This window comes from Piliocolobus tephrosceles, chromosome 5 (genome assembly GCF_002776525.5).
Source record: "Piliocolobus tephrosceles isolate RC106 chromosome 5, ASM277652v3, whole genome shotgun sequence".
Taxonomy (NCBI): domain Eukaryota; kingdom Metazoa; phylum Chordata; class Mammalia; order Primates; family Cercopithecidae; genus Piliocolobus; species Piliocolobus tephrosceles.
Window position 1 is genome coordinate 146579485 of NC_045438.1, and position 17627 is coordinate 146597111.

At 41.0% G+C, this 17627-nt stretch overlaps 1 long non-coding RNA gene across 1 annotated transcript in view; it reads right to left on the minus strand.

Moving 5' to 3' along the window:
- LOC111541107 overlaps nt 1-17627 on the minus strand; it is a 394660-nt gene that overhangs the window by 141576 nt on the left and 235457 nt on the right. The window contains exon 5 of the long non-coding RNA XR_004228935.1: nt 8962-9095. This is a non-coding gene — a long non-coding RNA (uncharacterized LOC111541107). The remainder of the gene's footprint in view (nt 1-8961; nt 9096-17627) is intronic.

Consider the following 17627-nt stretch of genomic DNA (forward strand, 5'->3'; position numbering starts at 1 on the left):
AGTAAACAAGCAGCGGCACATGCCTCAGGAACCGCACAAGACGAAGCCTGAGGCTTCTGAACACACATCTTTTTACAGCTCTAAACCCAGAAGTGCATTAGTGTTCTTGCAAAACAGGCTGTGCGGCAGTTTTAAAAGCCCAGCGATAATACCTTCATAAGACCTGTACTTACAGGGACCCTTTCATCCAGGAAATTCAAAGTACTTTACAAGCTCAGAGTCATTCATCCAAACACTCCAGGGAAGTATGCAGGTGGCCTAGGTTAGACTCACTGACGAAGAAACTGAGGCAACCTGACAGCCTTAAGTACCAGTCTTTAAAACGGTCTTTGCTTTTTGAAAATGAGTAGCTTTAAACATGCACAAAAAACATGCCACCAATAGAGGAGGAAAAAGAGATTTGCACTATTTTTGTAGATATTAAATTGAATGTAACAAAATTAAATACTATAGTCATAGAAATCTATGCCTTGGTGTAGCTTTCCAAACGAGCCATGAAAATTTATGCTCTGCCCACTACAAATGGCTTGTTAAATTTGAGATACTATCGCCTTTCAAAATGCAAATTCCATAATCACAAATTTTAAGACAGAAATTTCATTTCTTCCCCCCCAAATGGAATCAGGCTTTTACACCTTTAGCCAGAAAGCACTTAGCAAAGGTGATTAGCATATTCTCTTTGGACTAGATAGAATCAATATCAAGCCAGAGAGATTAGCTTCATTTGATTTTTAGTGGGAGGTAAATGGCCCCGGGGAAGTATGTCTGAGAGGAGTGGAGGAAGAGTCCTTTCATACATAAGGGAGGTTAGGAGTTCAGGAAGAGCAGAACATATAAAGTAGCCATTTTTGTTACCTTAATATAATCCAAATGATGTTTGGACTGAATACATATATTTGAAAGTTATATTCATAGAAATAACCAACATTCAGTGAGTTATCATTTTGTTCTAACCACTGTACTTCCTGCTTATAAATAACCCATTTTATAGGCAAAACAAACAAACAAAAAAGCCTCAGAAAAATTAATAGATCCATCTCAAAACAGTTTACCATGGAATTAGAAAAATATTCACTCATATATTCAATAAGGCAACTACATAGAATCTGAAATATGAAAATATACCTAAATTTCTCCCAGGGAGTTCATAATCTAGTACAGAAATAATGCAGGTAAAACAATTTTCCAAAAGGCATGTTCAAGGCACCATGGCAATGCAGTGGCAGCGGAATTAACTGAGGGTCTAGGGCAAGGAATATGAAGGATTTTGCAGACAGGATGTCCATTTCAACAGGCAGATCAAAGGAGAAAGGAATTCTAGACTGATGACAATGGCTTATGTGAATACATGAAGACATAAGAGAACCTAATCTAGGTCTCTGGGGTCATCTGGCATGACTAGAGAGAATGAGGATGCATAAGAACAGGTACTAAAAGTTAATCCTGGGCTGGGTAAGTGTGCATAGGTAGGAAATTAGATATTAAGAATTAATTATTCAGCCGGTGCAGTGACTCACACCTGTAATCCTAGCACTTTGGGAGGCCCAGGCAGGCGGATCACCTGAGGTTGGGAGTTTGAGACCACCCTGACCAAAATGGAGAAAACCCGTCTCTACTAAAAATACAAAGTTAGCTGGGTGCAGTGGCACATGCCTGTAATCTCAGCTACTCAGGAGGCTGAAAGGGAGAATCGCTTGAACCTGGGAGGTGGAGGTTGCAGTGACCTGAGATCACACCATTGGACTTCAGCCTGGGCAACAAGAGCAAAACTCTATCTCAAAAAAAAAAAAAAAAAAAAAAAAGAATTAATTACTTTTGCAATTGTGTATATCTTATCTGTCCAACAAGCTATGTCTCCTTGATGGGAAAAAATCTCCCCTTGGATTCTAGTAGAACAGTTTATGGTTTAATCTAAATCTCCGATTGCTGTTACTTCTTCATCACCATCATCAGAGCTAGCACTTAGACAATGGCTACAGGCATCACTATTAGCTCTTTATGTATAATAACCTATTTAAATCTTGAAAAAGTCCAGTGAGGTAAATTGTATTACCAGCACCATTCTACAGAGGAGCTGAGGCACAGGAATGTGCCTAGAACACACATCTGCCAAATCACACTGTATGGAATTTATGTCCCAAAACACACACAAAACCGAAGCGCAAAATTATGTTACAGGAATTTTCTGCCTCCTTAATTATCAATTCTCTTCCCTCCCATCCCACACACTGCCATCGTCATAAGCAAATGTCATGGACTTGCCAGGAGATGACTAATAAGCTCACCAACACTGCTTCTCAGCCATCACACAGTATCTGCCACTTTTCTCCTCTCCGGTTCGGTCCCATCCAGTGATACCTGCCAATGAGAACCACTGTCAAAAGTGCTAATGGTCAAGATATTAATTTAGCTGCTGAGCTCCCAATGATGTCACTTCCCAAGGCTGCACAAGCCACTTTCTCTGCTACTGCCAACCCTATCCCTGATGTAGTTACTGATGCCACTTAACATACTCAATGTGGCACACAGATTTTGGTAAATCAGTCATCTGGAGATTTTGCTTTCACTTTTAACACAGCCCAGTCTCCCTATGTTTCCAACATGATTCTGTTCAATTGGAAAGTAATCCAAGTGATTGGCAGCATGCTTCCCTTGGAATCCTCTTTCCATCTATTAACACATTTTTCAACTTTGGTTTACATAAACATCCCTCCATTCGATTGTGAGCTCCTTTGGGCAAGCCTTAAAGAGGTACATAAACTTTCATAAACTCAAATTGCTAGTAGGCATTCAGCTTGTTGAATGAATAAGTCGAGCATTAATATTCTAACTCCACTGTAAGCTCTTTGAGACTGTACAAGCTTCTATTCACTTTTCTGTTTCTCAGTTTCTTTTGTTTGTTTGTTTGTTTGTTTTTTTGAGACGGAGTCTCGCTCTGTCGCCCAGGCTGGAGTGCAGTGGTGCAATCTCGGCTCACTGCAAGCTCCGCTCCCTGGGTTCGAGCCATTCTCCTGCCTCAGCCTCCCGAGTTGCTGGGACTACAGGCGCCCACCACCACACCGGGCTAATTTTTTTTATTTTTAGTAGAGATGGGGTTTCACCGTGTTAGCCAGGATGGTCTCGGTCTCCTGACCTCGTGACCCGCCTGCCTTAGCCTCCCAAAGTGCTGGGATTACAGGCGTGAACCACCACGCCCAGCCTGTTTCTCAGTTTCTTGTTTGTAAAATGAATTAATAAGAGCATGAGCTTCAAAGGGTTTCTGTGAAGATCTGCAAAGCAGTTAAAATGGTACATGGCCTACAATAAGCATCTAATAAATGTTAGTCACCATCTATATCTATATATTTAACAGCTACTTATTGTTTTGTATAAGATGTGAACAAAAGTTCTCTGAAAAGGAATTTGGAGGAAAGAGACTTTATTTCAATGAACTGGAGAAATTTGCTTTGGTTTAAAAGGAAGGTGCATTCCAGAGCACAGAAAGAGGATTTGGGTTTTATAGCAAATGTTTCCATCCAGGTTTCCAATCGGGTCTGTTAATTCAAAGATCTGAAACTTGTTTAGCTTCTATTGGTTGGCATAAGTGAGTGCTGTTGATTGGTTGATGCAGCTGAATCCTGATTGGTCAATATAGCTGAGCTTTGATTAGCTGGTTCAGATGAGCTCTCAAAGTCCCAAAGTTAAAAAGATGTGGGGTTTTCCAGGGTTTGGGGGAACTCAGAGTATGTGTGGGGCCTCAAGTCAGCAAATGGCTGCTTGACTCTATGTTAAATCTAGGCCCACTTAGCCACTTGGGATCCATCTTGAAAAATTGGCTTTTTCAGGTTCTCGTTTTTTCACAGACATAACCAATGTCTATTTGTGCTTTGGCTATTTCTGTCTAATTCAACTATCTTCCTATAGAATAAGGACTTTCCCAGAGGTACTTCAGACAGTCATGAAAACAAACTCCTAGAGACCAAAACACCAGACCTCCAGACGTGTCCAGACTGATCTGAATTCAAGAGTATGAGTGAGCAAAGATAAGGCCAAAGGCATAATACCATGTACAACCAAAGGCACATTTTCCACGTGAACTTAAAACGATCAACTTAAAAAGAAAACACATGCCTATGGCCATGGATGGGCTATGCTTCTGGGTGGCAATACACAGCATACAACTGACCCAAGTGCCATTCCTACCTACCTGATAAATGGCTGTCAAGAATTATGGCAGTGGGCTGCTCTGCATTTTGCTTGACACACCAACATAGATCCAACTAATATTAGACTGTGTGACCTCACCCTAGGACCTCAGCCAGAGGTTTCACTTGAGATCTCGGAAGTTATCAGATCTGGAAAGTGCTTCAGTTGCTTTCTCTTTTAGTCCATTTTAAGCAAAACAAAAGGCAGCACGGACCCAAAGAGGCAAGAAGGTAAAACCAGAAATTGTCTATACTCCATTACCCCAAATTACCTGATGATGAATAAATATTCATTGTTCCATGGTTTCCATAAAAAGTAAACACCTATTAAAAAAGACCTGATCTTCGTCATACCTTTAATCTCTTCCTTTTCGCTTATATCAGAGAGAGAATATTCATGCTTCCTGACCAAAAGATATGCCTCTAATACAACCTTAGACAAACTCTGACCCAAACCCTGATTCGGTGTTCTTTTTTTTATTTTTTTAATTGAGACAGAGTCTCACTCTGTCGCCCAGGCTGGAGTGCAGTGGCTCAATCTCGGCTCACCACAATCTCTGCCTCCCAAGTTCAAGCGATTCTCCTGCCTCAGCCTCCCAAGTAGCTGGGTTTACAGGCATGTGCCATCACACCCAGCTAATTTTTTTATTTTTAGTAGAGATGGGGTTTTGCCATGTTAGCCAGGCTGGTCTCAAACTCTTGACCTCAGGTGATCCGCCCACCTCAGCCTCCCAAAGTGCTGGGATTACAGGCTTTTGCTTTCACTCCTGGGTCAGTCCACTGCAATCCCTTAACCAAGACTCAGCCCGGAACATACCATTGCACTCCTCCCAGTATGCCTTAGTGGAAAAGCTGAAATTACACTGACGTTAGAGGTGCCGTCCTGATGTTTGTTGGCTGAATGATCTCAGATGAATTTCTTCACCTCTCCAGGCCTCAGTTTCTACATCTGTAAAAGGAAGTTGATCTCTGCAGCCTCCTTACCACCCAAATTCTCACAAGGTCATTAGCCCATAGGTTTCCAGGTGTGCAGTGAAGCACAGAATGCTGAGAATCCACACCCCACTCTTAGCATATGGATGAAGAAGTTCTAAGGAAGCACATGTGTTGGAGGGTAGGGGAAGCTGCGTGGGTAAAAAATACCAAGACAACTGAATATGGTAGAAAAACACTTCTCTCGTCCCCAACTGAAATTGAAAATGGTTTGAATGTGTGCAAGCACAAAGAATAGCTGTCAGGGAGCCCAGTGGTGTGAAGAAAACCTGAAATCATCCCTCTCTATCAGTACAGAGTATCTTCGTATCCTTGTATCTGCTGTAACTGGAAATGGAGAATTAGGCAGATGGAGTGTTTTTAAGGGATTGGACAATTTATTAGGTGCTATAAAACATAGGCAATCAATAAATAATATTTCAATTGATTTCAACATCTTTCCACTGGTTCTCTTTAGGAAATTTCAGGCTGACGCTAAAATGTTCCACTCTGCTCTCTGCTGCTCATTTAGTGAATTCCCAAGTGTCAATACACAAATTTAGAAGCTCAGAATAGCGGAGGCCACCAATATGGCCGCGCAGCATTGAAGAATTTAATCACTTAATGTTTCAGGATCTACCCATCAAACATTGACAGCTCACAATCAATCTAAGAAGTTACTTTGTAAAACTGACTCTTTTTCTCCCTTGATTTTGAGACCTAGAAGTCTGTATTGCTTGACTTTCCTGGAAAATTTCGAGATTCACACTTCACTTTCAACTTTGTGGATTGAGCTTTGTCTCTTAAAGACAATAGTGAATGGTTTTGTACTGGCTATTAAGTCTGCTTTTAAGAGTAGTTTAGGTATTCTTTGCAAAGAGGCGTCTGTTATTTCCATCATGTTATTTTATTTTCAATTTTTCCTTTTTCCCTTCCATTTTAAATCCCCCCTCGGTGGTGTGCCTAAGTGCTCAGGTAATACACATACAAATGCTTCAACAGACAAGTGGGTAAGTACCATCTCATGGTGCCCGTACTTCTTAGTGAAAAATGTACCCAAAACAGAGTGCAGTAATTCCATCCCCTCAAGTGCTATAATAATCCCTGCAGATGGTAGTTCTGCAACTAAAACTGCAGCACAATGGATATATGAATTAGGGCTACCAATAATGCTTGACAATACAATGAAGTAAGTATTCTAATATTCCCATTTCTACTACACACATTACATAAAACTAGAAAAATTACTTTTAAGACAAGTAGCAAAATAAAACTTGCTAAAACGTTTTGCAAAGTCAGTGCTACATTCTCATCTTTTTCCATACGCGATTTTCATGTAACTGAGTGTATACTCCAAACAGAAAATTTTCTTAAGCTGTAGATCTCATCAGCTTTGTAGGTTAGTCTCTATGAGCACAGGATACCTGAAAGCTGGTTAATGAATAATATTTCAGAAATCTTTACTAACATGCTAATCACAATTGGATAGCTCTCATTTAATTCTTAAAAAAAAAAAAGTATTATTATTATCCTCATCTTATAGCTGAGGAAATTAAAGCTGAAACAGGTTAAATAATTTAGTTAAGGTCACATCACTAGTGGCGACAGAACTGGGGATTTAAACCTGGGAATTCAGCTCCCAAGCACTTAGCTACTATACAATATTACCCTGGTAGTAGTGCTAGAGTCCTTAATTTCACAGGGGTAGGGGAGGAGACTCATATATTTGCCTTAGAAAACATCTCATTATAATGCCAGACTAACACAGATCCAGTCCAGTGAGATTTGCCTACAGAAATACCTAGAGGACCTAAACTTAATAGATTCCTTTGCCTATGGGAGATACTTCCTGCACAAAATCCAGAAGCAAGGCCAGGACCCCTGTGAATTACGAGGATCAGTGGGAGCCCGTGGCTGTCTGCCTACTTGTTCACCTGCTTTTAGTTATCCGGAGATATTGTGTCTCCTGAACTGTGCACATATGAAAAAATGTCAAAGTCATCAATATTTACCTCTCATGAACCCAAAGGTCCCATTAAAAGGGTACCAGTTATTTATGGGAATGTTTTAGTCACCTGGCATAGATGGGAGAGGAGGAAGAGCGTGGAACTATTCACATTTTATCGTAATCTCTAAGACGAGAAGTCTACTGCCACCACCAAAGTCAAAGCTGAAATTAATATTTGAACATAAAAATATCATGGATGCTACTCAGTTTTCATGAATCTAATGTCACCAACAATAACAAGTCGGAAGATCCCATCACATTTGGCGCAACAGGAAAGCTCTGCACAGCATGCAATTCCGAAGTGATGATGATACACTAAATGCCAGATATAGCATTCAGATTCTTGTTCTTTTTTTACTTTTTCAAGTATGAAATTCTTGTTCTTTGTTACTTTTTTAAGTATGAACACAGGCTACTCGTTTTGTGTACATTCCACCCCACCCTAAAAATGTTGCTCTATTTATCATTACACTTTTTTTTTTTTTTTTTGAGACAGTGTCTCACTTTGTCACCCAGACTAGAGTGCAATCTTGGCTCACTGCAGCCTCGACGTCCCAAGCTCAAGTGATCCTCCCACCTCACCCTACAGAGAACCTGGAACCACAGGCACGCATCACCACATCCAACTAATTTTTTTATTATTTGCAGAGGCGAGGTCTCGTTAGGCTGCGCAGGCTGGTCTCAAACTCCTGGGCTCAAGTGATCCACCTGCCTCACCATCCCAGAGTGCTAGGATTACAAGTGTGAGACACCACTGCACCCAGCCAACACTCCTAATTCTTTTTTTTTTTTTTTTTGAGACAGAGTCTTGCTGTGTGACTCAGACTGGAGTGCAGTGGTGCAATCTCAGCTCACTGCAACCTCTGCCTCCTGGGTTCAAGTGATCCTCCTGCTTCAGCCTTCCAAGTGAGTGGGACTACAGGTGCACACCACCACGCCCGGCTAATTTTTGCATTTTTGGTAAAGACAGGGTTTCACCATATTGGCCAGGATGGTCTCGATCTCTTGACCTCTTGATCCACCCACCTCGGCCATCCAAAGTGCTGGGATTATAGGCATTGAGCCACTGCCCCCCGCCCACTCCCAATTCTTGATAATTCTTTAACCTTGTAAAAAGAAACTGAGTTCTACAAATAGGGCACTAAGTTTCTCTGATGTGTCGATATAAGAATATCAACAGCAGAAAGCATGGAGGAAAGATGTATAAAATTTAGCAGGGTGTCTGCATGATGTAACCAGGACTGACATCACTAACATTTTTAATGACAATCTCTGCTGGGTGTGGTGGCTCACATTTGCCAGGCGTGATGTCTCACTCCTGTAATCCCAGCACTTTGGGAGGCTGAGGTGGGTGGATCACCTGAAGTCAGGAGTTCAAGACCAGCCTGGCCAACATAGTAAAACCCCATCTCTACTAAAAATACAAAAATTAGCCAGGCATGGTGGCGGGTGCCTATAATCCCAGCTACTTGGGAAGCTGAGGCAGAAGAATCAGTTGAACCCAGGGAGTGGGGTGGCAGAGGTTGCAGTGAGCCGAGATCGTGCCACTGCCCTCCAGCCCGGGTAACAACAGCGAAACTCCGTCTCAAACAAAAAAAGAAAATCTCCATGGGAAAAAAAAAAAAAAAAAAAACAGGACAACTCTGAAGACTCTCCTGCTTGCAATTAAGAGGTATACCCAGAAAGTATCAAAAGTTGTATTCTTCCAGTTGAAATCTTCTCAATTTCATCTTCCTGTTTTGATTACTGGTCTCCTGAAAAGGGACCTGTGGTACTACAAATTATCCCATTACTCACTCCTCTCAGGTAACTCTACTGGAAAGGGAAAGAAGTAAATCTTGGAGCCCTGCACTTCCATCCGTTAATCATATACATGCATGCCCTCAAAAGCAATAAATCACCATCTTTCACTGTATTGCCATGATTCACACCTGAAACAGAGCAGAAAAGACAGGTACTCAGAAATGCCATGCCCAGAAAAAAGGTATCTTAATACACTAAAAGCAACAATACTTAGGCGCACCGGTATTGCTTCTTCTCAAAAAGACATCACACCAGCAAGTACAATGTATCATTCTAATTAAGGGTCATCAGCCGTGTTAAAGGCAAATTTTATAGACCAAAGCTTTCCAAACAGAACATTTTAGGACTCAGTACCCTTTCCAAGCTCTATTAAAACCAAACAGCTATATCATGTTAACCCACTTGTGCAGCACGACTTTAATTAGTAAAATTAGCCCTGTTGTTTGGCCAACTTTCCTCTCATAAACTCTACAAGGCAGAAACATGGCCAATCATATGTTTTAAGATGCTACCTAATTATATAAAAGCACTCATCAAACTTCACATAGAAGTTTAAAAATCAAAACATATCATTAATCCGGAAGAAAAAAATATTTGAGGTCACCTCATTTTTTAAGATTATGTGCTCATTTACTACATGAGGAAAAAGGGCTTCTGATAGTCAACCGCCTTCTTTTAATTTAATTACCAGAAAATGCAAACTGTCTTCAGGTTTACCTGAATGTTATCAGTTTGAGTGGATTTTCCTATTTAATACACAACTGCCCTGCTTCCACTGGTCTTGTTAAGAAGAGGCAGTAACAGAAGTGCAAACTCGGTATTTTTAAGCACATTTAAAATCTCTCTAGCTGGGGAGATAAGAACACCTCCCTCTTGCCAAGCAAATGCCAACAGCCAACAGAACATGGCCAAATGATAGAAAACACCTCCTGCAGATTTTACTCAACTTTTTCGTTGAGCTTGCACCATCATTATCAGCTGCCCTTCACAACTGCCAGCCTGTTCCATTAAACTTGCTATCAACTCAATATCAGCAGGATAACAATACGATGGTCTCCCAGCTCCTAGATTTGGGAGACTGATGAGTGGATGCTAATGAAGTCTCTGCCTGCAAGATGTATTTTTTATATTTGATTCCCTGACCTTAATTTTTACATCATTCAAAAATCTGGAACTAAAGCTCACATTGGGTACAGAAATGACACTTCTTCAGCAAGAACCAGACCTGGCTGACAGTCTGTTTCTTTAACTGCCTTTCAGCAAAATGGCCGACTCAAGGATTAGGCTCTGAAATGGCTGAGAACAGGGATTTGGAAGACAAAGAATGACACATCTTTCTGACAGCTGTGAATAGATACATAGAAGAGAAGTATCTTTTAAATAAAAGCCATTGTGGTACATTTAAATGGAATAATGTAATTGAAAATAGATTTAAAAAACAAAAGAATGAACTCAATGCTACCACATTTTTAAGGATGTTTTTATTTTATTTTTTTATTGATTTTAAAGGGCTTTGTAATAAGATTATATGCCCTACATTGCAGTACCAAAAGTTCTTTGACTGCATATAAATGATTGTGGTCTGCTCAACTTTCAACACAGGATTTTCTTACCCAGACTCCATCACCACTATATTTTTTAAAAGGCATCTCCTTTGAATTTTGGGTTGTGCTGTGGAAACCTACAACTCATAATGCCTTCGCCTAAATGTACAGGCACACACAAAAATTATTCTTTTTCCCCAATAAGCCTCTGCTAATTGATATCGGCCATTCATATTAAAGTACATGGATATAATATATTCCTAATAAAAGGAATACACCTTGATGCACATTCCGCCACAGAACATGAGGCCCTGAGGTTACTTCAACCTTACCAGTGCCATGAATTACTTTTTGGATGACAGATTTTTTTTTTTAATCCCATGTGTTGTTTTAGCTCCAGCTTTAAAACTGTGCAAATGGAAGGAAAACTATCTTAGTAAACATTCCCCTATCATCAGGTTTAAGAGAATTTTATTTCTAGTTTTAAGGAACAATGTAAAATAAACCACAGATGCTGGTGCCAGACAGATACGAAGTGTCCAAAGATTAACCCACAGTGACCTATCTCTGCATTGTGTTTCAGGGTCACTTAAATACGAATACGGGGATGACGCCTTAAATACAAATACGGGGATGATGCTAAAATCGTAGATGCAGACAGCTGCATATCAGACTTTTAAAATGATCTTTGGGAAATCTAAAAGTCTTATGCTATCCTAAAACAGCAAATACTGACATCCACTTTTTGTCTTCTTTTTTTTTTAAGTGTAATACCAGTAAACCACATCCAAGGTCAGAAAAAGTCTACTTGGCCACCTGAATAACTCTGCCATATTTGGTATTCAAAATTAAAAAGTGGAGACTTAAAACTGGTAGTTACATGCTGGATTTCTTTGAAAACTTAAAATTGGAGCAGGAAAAAAAACAAAATAAGGACAACTCATTTAATGGCATTTGGTCAGCTCACTTGTTAAATATACACCGATTTATATACACAGTCAAAAAATAGCACAAGTTAACAGAATGACTAATGTTGTAATGAGACACCTTATTGAGTCATTATGTATATAAGAAACAGTCCCAAAATTGTGAAGCCTGCCTCAAGTAGGCTGAGGTAACTGAGTATTGGTAAAATAGTGAAATATATGAAGAGACATGTATATAGAGAGAAATGCAGTCAGCAAAATGTCACTAAATTATACCCTTAAATCTGTCTTGCCTTTAAAATGCATCCCTATCAGACAGGCATTCACCCACTCCAGAGAACACAACCAGAAAGGGAGCTTCAAGTCTGCAACCCAAATGACAGCCCAGGAGTTTGTGGGTTTTATAAATGGCGGTTCGAGATTTAGGTTTTCTTTCTCCGTATAAGTAAAGCACCCATGGAAATGTTGTCCTGACACTACAGAATCACAGAAAAAAGGATTTATAGACTGAGTGGTTTACCAATTTCTTTTGATCAAAAGCAGTTAGAGGAGCAACTAGGTCAGATGTCCCTTCTACCTGCCACTTGATTATCTGTAGGGAAACATAAAGCTGGTTTTATTGATTTACCAGGAAATGTTTCTCATATCAAGTTCAGCACTGAATAGTGACCCATAGATATTCAATTTCAATTAGAAAGTAACAGTCCCCCAAAACATAAAACCATTATTTCCAATGCCACAATTTTAAGGGGGAAATTTGGGGGAGAAGAATAAGAGAAAAATCGTACAGATACAAAAAGGATTGATGTTATTAGGGAGCAGAGGAGGAACTGATTTTCATTACCCTAAGGGTATTGCTTATTAAGCTCAGACTATAAAACTAGCATAGCTCTAGGAGTTTTGTGTTCCAGGTACCAATATGAGTTTACCAGTCAAAGGCAGCCTCTTCTGAAAATTATCATGGTTTACTGATGAGTATTTGTATCAATGTCTTAGGGAGATACAGATAGAGACGTGTGTGTGTGTGTATGTGTGTGTGTGTGTAATTTATGTTATAATGTGTGTGTATGTGTAATTTATATGTTATAGTGTGTGTGTGTGTGTGTGTATATTTAAGCCCACCATTGATGTTGTAAATGACTCAAGAATTATATATGGAAAGCATAAATATGTTTCTATATCTCTGTTTAGCTGGCTAAGAAGAAGCTCTTAGAGCTGAAAAATTCTAAGAGGCAACTTGTTATACCAGAGCCCTAAATCTGTAAATCTTACAGCTGACATTTCCCAACCTAGGGCAATAAAAGATTAGAGGATGAGGAGGGGCACTTCTATTCTTAACGACATAACTGGCAGCTGCTGGGCTTATTTGGAATCCTTGGCTCATGAAAACTTGTTTATGCATTTGGTGTATTCATATACTTTGCCTATTTGCTAGGCTTAACACCAATAAGATGGCTGAACATTTGCTGTTGTCCATTTGTTGACTCATAACAACTCAAGGTTTAAATGCCACATAAAAAAAAAAACCTGACCAGCTGGGAGGAGGGGTCAAGGATTTGATGAAATAGAACAAAGTCTTGTCTTCATTTTTCTCTGGAAAAAGCCAAAAAGAAAATATTGTCTAATAATTCTAAGAGCCCTTTTATTTATCCTCTCATTACAAAAACTAGCATATACTCCTAGCATGTGTCAATAGATGGTCACAACTGGTACTCAAAAATCAGCTGCTTTAGGTAAAGGGGCCAATATTGAATCTCAAGTTAAATTAAGCTGCTGTTTTGTATACATTTTTGTGATGAGCTTGATATGCTTCTAGATAGTAAATACAATCTCTGAAAACAAAAAACACATAATCAAAATAAAAGCCTTAAATTACTGAAGGCCAGAAACACCATGAGAAACAGTTTTAGTATTATCTTCAAGCATAATAATTAACTAAGTAAGACTTCATGTATTTACTAGGAAAATGCCTCAGTCTGGTACACTTCATATAGGGACAGAAAAGTCTAAGTGATTCTAATCAAAATGTTTTCAAACCTCTCTTATTTTATGATCAATAGGAAAATAACAGTTACGTATCTTCCACAGTTGTCATACAAATATTAAATAAATGTCTTAATTACCTCTTTACCTCATCTATATTCTCAGAGATACACAAGTATTCAGCCAAAAGAGAGTAACAGACTTTACAAATTAATCAATTAATTTGAATTGTTCCTTCTAAAAGACATTTTGCTTTTATCTTGCATACAAAAGACTATCATTTCTTAAACCATTACTTTGTATCTACTTAATTCCTACTAATGTGGCTACTTGGGAAGCTAGATTTCTCCAAATATATTTGTTTTCATTTAACAAATGTCCAACAACTTTCAGAATTAACAAATGGACTAGCAGACCCAAATGAATGCCAGCTAAATAAGCAATTAACCTGGGAACACAAACAATCCCCAATCTACTAAATTCGGAACATTCTGAGATTATAGCCAAATGCCAAACTCATTCATCTTAGCAAGTCAGTGTGCCAAGACCTTCTTGATCAAGACAAACACAATCTCAGGAGCTTTCTTTACACCTTCTCTCACTTTAAGAGGTATCAACAAATTAGATATGTATCAATTCATAAAAAAACTTCGTTAGAATGTGACCAGTATTGGTCCTTTCCTGCTCTAATACTTAATGAAAACCTCCAAAATTGAGTCATAGAAAACTCTGCATTTTTAAAACAATTCTGAGGCCAGGTGCAGTGGCTCACACCTGTAATCCCAGAACTTTGGGAGACAAGGCAGGTGGATCACGAGATCCGGAAATCAAGGTCATCCTGGCTAACAAGGTGAAACTCCGTCTCTACTAAAAAGTACAAAAAAATTAGCCAGGCGTGGTGGTGGGGGCCTGTAGTGCCAGCTACTTGGGAGGCTGAGGCAGGAGAATGGGGTGAACCCAGGAAGTGGAGCTTGCAGTGAGCCGAGATCCTGCCACTGCACTCCAGCCTGGGCGACAGAGCGAAGACTCTGTCTCAAAAAAAAAAAAAAAAAAAAATTCTTACTACTGAATATATTTCAGTAAGTCTGCTTGTCTACAGACTCAAATCCCCACCATAGCTTGGTCTCTTAGGTATCAAAGCCCCTTGATAAAATACGTAGCTATTAAACCTTTAGCATAAATTTACTTCATACAGGAATCTAATGACCAAGGCTGAAAGGACAAAATCAATTGAACAGGTAAACCATAGTAGGAGAGGGAAGCAGAGGAAAAGTTCTATTTAGGGAGAAAAGTTTGTAATCAGTGTGAACTGGGCCACCAAATGCAGTGGGAAGATGGAGGAAGCAAGAGATAAAAGTCCAGGGAAAATCTACCAGACCAGACAGAACTTGAGTCCATTTTGAAGTAGAAAATGTTGGGATTGCCAGGCACGGTGGCTCATACCTGTAATCCCAGCACTTTGGGAAGCCAAGGCAGGCAGATCACCAGAGGTCAGGAGTTCGAGACCAGCCTGAACAACATGGAGAAACTCCATCTCTACTAAAAATACAAAATCGGCCGGGCGCGGTGGCTCAAGCCTGTAATCCCAGCACTTTGGGAGGCCGAGATGGGCGGATCACGAGGTCAGGAGATCGAGACCATCCTGGCTAACACGGTGAAACCCCGTCCCTACTAAAAAATACAAAACACTAGCCGGGCGCGGTGGTGGGCGCCTGTAGTCCCAGCTACTCGGGAGGCTGAGGGAGGAGAATGGCGTGAACCCGGGAGGCGGAGCTTGCAGTGAGCTGAGATCCTGCCACTGCACTCCAGCCCGGGCAACAGAGCAAGACTCCGTCTCAAATAAAAAATAAAAAAATAAAAAAGAAATAAAAATACAAAATCAGCCAGGCATGGTGGCACATCCCTGTAATCTTAGCTACTAGGGAGGCTGAGGCAGGAGAATCACTTGAACCTGGGAGGCAGGGGTTACGGTGAGCTGAGATTGTGCCACTGCACTCCAGCCTGGGCAACAAGAGGGAAACTCCGTCTCAAAAGACAAAAAAACAAAAAAGAAGAAAGAAAAAACAAGAAAAGGTTGGGATCTGGTTTCCAGTATCTCAAGGTTTGTTTTTTCATAATCTGCACTGCCAGTCAAGTAAAACCAACACACACTGGCTGAAGAAGCAAAGTCTTGCTTCCTGGTCTTATCTGGAATTCCATCTTCTCTCCCTCCGTGCCCTGGGTACCTGTCAGCCCCCAATGCCCCCTTCCCCTGCCTGTAATCACTGGGATCTTCTTCTTTCTAATTGCTCTGGATTTGTTTTGTTTTGTTTTTCCCATTCTTTTCTCCCATTCTTTCATAAAATTTCAGAAAGAAGAAATAAAAATCCTTTGCCCAGGCGAGCCACAAGCTTTTAAAAATCCCCATCTGCCAAAAATATTTACATTTAGGGAAAGTGTTGCTCTGTTTACCTCAGAGACCGCACAGATATTTGAACAAGGGGAAAAACAATCCTGGTCTATTGATTCTGAGTCTAGGCTTTATCCACCAGGACCAGTTGTTTCTCACAAGTTATTATTCTGAAAAAATCACTTCTATTTAGGTTTTTAAACCAACATTTAAAAACCTACCAAGACAAAAAAAATACTTGCCTTTTGAGTGTGATGACATTCAGTCAGAACTGGAAGAATAGGTTGAGCGTAAGTTCAGACCTGGCCTCCATCTTGCTGCGTGTCCAAAGAGCATTTAACATTTTAATATAAAATGGCAGCAGGGCACGGTGGCTCACGCCTATAATCCCAGCACTTTGGAAGGCCAGGGTGGGCAGATCACTTGAGGTCAGGAGTTCAAGACCAGCCTGGCTAACATAGTGAAACCCTGTTGTACTAAAAATACAAAAATTAGCCAACGTGGTAGTGGGCACCTGTAATCCCGGCTACTGGGGAGGCTGAGGCACAAGAATCACTGGAACCTGGGAGGCAGAGGTTGCAGTGAGGCGAGATCACGCTACTGAGCTCCAGCCTAGATAACTGAGTGAGACTCTGTCTCGAAAATAAAATAAAATAGGTCAGGCGCGGTGGCTCAGGCCTGTAATCCCAACACTTTGGGAGGCCAAGGGAGGCAGATCATGAGATCAAGAGTTCGAGACCAGCCTGGCCAACATGGTGAAACCCTGTCTCTACTAAAAATACAAAAATTAGCCAGGCGTGGTGGCGCAGGCCTGTAGTCCCAGCTACTTGGGAGGCTGAGGCAGAAGAATCACTTGAACCCGGGAGGCAGAGGCTGCAGTGAGCCGAGATCACACCACTGCACTCCAGCCTGGGCAGCAGAGCAAGACTCCATCTCAAAAAAACAAAATAGAATTAAATAAATAAATAAATAAATAAAATGGTAAAAGGCAAGACAATACATCAGCAGAACCCTGCCCCATTTTAACTGAGAAGCCTAAGTAATGTCCTGAAGTGTATGCTTCTGTGTTCAAAGGCCAAGCAGACTCTCCCAAACAAGAGGCCCCCATTCTCACACGAAGCGATTTACCTTCGGCATTGAGAGTCCCTTCTGGGACAGAGAATGTGAAGAGCGGGGGCTTTAGAAAGGCTGGTGGCAGTGATACCCAACATCCTTCACATAACTCAGCAGACTGTTACTGTTCGTGCATCTAAAGGAACCAGGAACTGTGTAAAAAAAAAGTTCAAAGGAGTTGGGATGAGGCATACGGCCGAAGACAACCAGGGAAGGAGATCTGAAAGAGTGGGAGGTGACCCTGAGAATCCAGGGTGGAAGCAGCAGAACATGGGAGGTGTTCCCAAAACATATGAATGAGGGAGGGGGCCATAGACTAGCATCTAGTTCCGGGGGATGGAATCCATTATGATCACTAAGTAGACCATAGAAAAAGGCGGCCGTAAAAACGTATTCTCCTGCGGGGCGCGGTGGCTCACGCCTGTAATCCCAGCACTTTTGGAGTCCGAGGAGGGCGGATCATGAGGTCAGGAGATCGAAGCAATCCTGGCTAGCACACTGAAACCCTGTCTCTACAAAAAATACAAAGATATTAGGCGGGCGTGGTGGCAGGCACCTGTAGTTCCAGCTGCTCAGGAGGCTGAGGCGGGAGAATGGCATGAATCCGGGAGGTGGAGCTTGCAGTGAGCCGAGATCGCACCACTGCACTCCAGCCTGGGCGACTGAGCAAGCCTCCGTTCCCCCCCCCCCCCCCCCCCCCCCCCC